This window comes from Ovis canadensis, chromosome 12 (genome assembly GCF_042477335.2).
Source record: "Ovis canadensis isolate MfBH-ARS-UI-01 breed Bighorn chromosome 12, ARS-UI_OviCan_v2, whole genome shotgun sequence".
Taxonomy (NCBI): domain Eukaryota; kingdom Metazoa; phylum Chordata; class Mammalia; order Artiodactyla; family Bovidae; genus Ovis; species Ovis canadensis.
This window is the reverse complement of record NC_091256.1, coordinates 86,623,276-86,627,621: the sequence shown is the minus strand read 5'-3', so window position 1 is coordinate 86,627,621 and position 4,346 is coordinate 86,623,276.

Sequence of the window (4,346 nt, the reverse complement as noted above, 5' to 3'; positions counted from 1 at the left end):
ATCAATAACATTTTTATAGACTCCATAGATATGCATTAACATATGATATTTGCCTTTCTCTTGCTGACTTTCCTCTGTGTAACAGGCTCTAGGTTCATCCACCTCACTGGAATCCGTTCTTTTTTATGGCTGAGTAATATTCCCTTGTATATATGTAATTAAAAACAAAACAAAACAAAACTGTATGTAATTTTTTAAGAAGACGTTAAAAATATGTTATTCAAAACAAACAAAAACTAAAGGAATAATAAAGAACCGCATTAGATCAATACAAAAATGTATATATATATAGAAAGAGAGAGACCGGTAGTATGAAGAATGTCCTCCTGAGTCCTGCGTTGTCCAGTCCACACAGTGCGCACAAGCCAATCTACCTACCCAGAAAGTCCTCCAATATTTCTAGGAAGGTCTCTGGACCTGCTGTGGGCTCTGTGGGGTCAGCTCTGACTCAGATCTGGCCTCACTCCAGCTTGTACTTGCTCCCAAAGTCCACAATTGCCCCCTGAGTCCACAGTCTCGCTAATTATGGGGATTTTGTCAGCTGCACCTCCAGCTGCAGGGGTGTGTTCCCTTCCTTGCGCTCATGCAGCCCCTGGCGCTCTCCTCTGGTTTGGCGCCTGTTTCCCACTCAGACCAGAGCAGGCAATAGTAGTGACTTATTAGGGTCCACTTGCTCGGTTGGCCTGGGGAGAGGAAGGGGTGTGGAGGCCACAGCTGGAGTGTTTGGGGAGTGCCTGCTGCAGCTGAGGCCCGCGGGAAGTTGCTACAGTCTGAGGCGGGCCGTGTGCTCTCCCAGGAGAATTGGCTGCAGGTCTGGTGTCCCTTGGCAAAGCCAAGCTGCACAGGCTCCCAGGAAGCCTGTGAGTCATAACCTGGGCTTGTTCTTGGCTTGCTGACAGCTACAACCTCTGAGACTGGCATTTTGTTCCCTGCTTCAGGTGCTCACCCTTGGCTTTTTATGATGCTACTTTTAAAGAGATGCATTGAGATAATGCATATAGGGAAAGTGAAATTATCAGGGGTTTTGTACAAAGGCAAAAAAAAAACCCATAAATGTATAGCTCTTTAAGCTTTATTATTTTCTTCTTCTACCTTTTATTCTTATTTCCATTTTTTTTTCCTTTTTCCAGCATATCCCAATCCAAGTGATGATTTACAGCCTGAAGGTTTTGAAGATTTAGGTATTATTTTAGTTATAAATAACCCTGCATGATGAAACTCCAGAGTTCTACATGGAACTGTTGCAATAATACATAACTAGAGAAGAGATGACATATCACAAATTGGTGTTAACCGGCAATCATGTTATTTTAATAGTGCAGATCCCATGACAAATTTAAGTGGTGGTATGTAAAGTGGAAAGTGTTAGTTGCTCAGTTGTGTTCGAGTCTTTGCGGCCTCAAGGACTGCAGCCCACGAGGCTCCTCTGTCCATGGGATTCTCCAGGCAAGAATACTGGAGGGGGTTGCCATTTCCTTCTCCAGTGTAGACTTGTAACCAACATGATTTTCAAGAAGTGCCCGTACTGAGGATTCCCAGTGGAGTGAGATAACTTTCTTAAATGCTTTGGTCACGTGCAGGTTAAAATATGTAAAATGTAACTTGTTTATCACGTGATAGTATTCTTTTATCATGGAGATTTGTAGATACATTTTCTTTCTGTTGGTGTGTTGTATACACAGCCTTATGTACCATATTTTGGGATAGTTTTTCTATAACACGCAGGGGTAGCACACTTCAGCTTGTCTCCCATAGTTCACACAGTATGTTCACAGAACATGATGAAGTACAGTGGTGAAGTTAGTTGGAATATAAAGATTTCTGGATAAGAAAATGAAAAGATTTCTTGATAAGAAAAGATCTATTACTTTTCTTTATATTAGAGTGAGGTAGTCAAGTTTGTCTTTTCATCCAATGCACTTCGGGCTTGTTACATTTCCTTCTGAGAACTGTGGTCAAGTTGCCAGTGTGCCAGGTGAATCCAGGGCCATTTTTCTTTTTTGGTGGGGGGAGGTGGTAAAGCTGGTTGAGCTTTTCTTCTCTCAAATGTATTTGTGTACTTTTATTTTTGGTTGCACGGGGCCTTCATTGCTGCGTGTAGACTTTCTTTAGTTGCAGTGAGTGGGCACTCCTCCGTTGTGGCACACAGGCTTCTCGTTGTGGTGGCCTCTCTCGTCGCGGGGCACAGGCTCTGGGCACACGGGCTCAGGAGTTGTGGCTCGCAGGCTGAGTAGTTGTAGTTCATGGGCTCTAGAGCTCGGTAGGTATGGCACCCAGACTTAGTTGCCCTACGACATGTGGAATCTTCCCAGACCAGGGGTCAAACCTGCGTCCTCTGCATTGGCAGGTGGATTCTTATCCACTATACCACCATGGAGACCTGGTGTCATCATAAGGTGGTTACAGTTAACATGAAATAAAAAGAGCAGAACTACCATGACATTTTATACTCTGAGTTAAAGGTAGAAGCAGAGGTCCTACTGACAAACGTTCATAAAAACGTGTTAGTATTATTTCTTGCCCTCTGGATTATCAAAAATGCATGTTTACCTTTTTGCACAAAATTTTTATCCATGTGCCCTGATGTTTCATTAGCATTATTAGACAAAATCTTCTTGTAATTAGGACTGTGTCTTAATCTGGGGACAGGTTGATGGTAACTTAAGGCATTGTTTGTGAAAACTGCAAATAGCATTTGTGTGATAAGAGTTATACAGCTTTATTGCCGTTTATTCAAAAATCACACTATTAGCATAGTGCGTTAAATTCTTAATAAAATCATAAGGACTATATTGAATATCAAACTATAATAATAACAGAAGCAGAAGATATTAAGAAGAGGTGGCAAGAATACAAAGAGGAACTGTACAAAAAAGATCTTCATGACCCAGATAATCACGATGGTGTGATCACTCACCTAGAGCCAGACATCCTGGAAAGTGAAGTCAAGTGGGCCTTAGGAAGCATCACTACAAACAAAGCTAGTGGAGGTGATGGAATTCCAGTTGAGCTATTTCAGATCCTGAAAGATGATGCTGTGAAAGTGCTGCACTCAATATGCCAGCAAATTGGGAAAACTCAGCAGTGGCCACAGGACTGGAAAAGGTCAGTTTTCATTCCAATCCCAAAGAAAGGCAATGCCAAAGAATGCTCAAACTACTGCACAATTGCACTCATCTCACACGCTAGTAAAGTAATGCTCAAAATTCTCCAAGCCAGGCTTCAGCAATACGTGAACTGTGAACTTCCTGATGTTCAAGCTGGTTTTAGAAAAGGCAGAGGAACCAGAGATCAAATTGCCAACATCCGCTGGATCATCAAAAAAGCAAGAGAGTTCCAGAAAAACATCTATTTCTGCTTTATTGACTATGCCAAAGCCTTTGACTGTGTGGATCACAATAAACTGTAGAAAATTCTGAAAGAGATGGGAATACCAGACCACCTGACCTGCCTCTTGAGAAACCTATATGCAGGTCAGGAAGCAACAGTTAGAACTGGACATGGAACAACAGACTGGTTCCAAATAGGAAAAGGAGTACGTCAAGGCTGTATATTGTCACCCTGCTTATTTAACTTTTGTGCAGAGTACATCATGAGAAATGCTGGGCTGGAAGAAGCACAAGCTGGAATCAAGATTGCCGGGAGAAATATCAATAACCTCAGATATGCAGATGACACCACCCTTATGGCAGAAAGTGAAGAGGAACTAAAAAGCCTCTTGATGAAAGTTGAAGAGGAGAGTGAAAAAGTTGGCTTAAAGCTCAACATTCAGAAAACTAAGATCATGGCATCTGGTCCCATCACTTCATGGCAGATAGATGGGGAAACAGTGGAAACAGTGGCTGGCTTTTTTTTTCTGGGCTCCAAAATCACGGCAGATGGTGACTGCAGCCATGAAATTAAAAGACTCTTACTCCTTGGAAGGAAAGTTACGACCAACCTAGACAGCATATTCAAAAGCAGAGACATTACTTTGCCAACAAAGGTCCGTCTAGTCAAGGCTATGGTTTTTCCAGTGGTCATGTATGGATGTGAGAGTTGGACTATAAAGAAAGCTGAGCGCCGAAGAATTGATGCTTTTGAACTGTGGTGTTGGAGAAGACTCTTGAAAGTCCCTTGGACTGTAAGGAGATCCAACCAGTCCATCCTAAAGGAGATCAGTCCTGGGTGTTCATTGGAAGGACTGAAGCTGAAGCTGAAACTCCAATCCTTTGGCCACCAGATGCGAAGAGCTGACTCATTGGAAAAGACCCTGATGCTGGGAAAGATTGAGGGCAGGAGGAGAAGGGGAGGACAGAGGATGAGATGGTTGGATGGCATCACCGACTCGATGGACATGGGTTTGG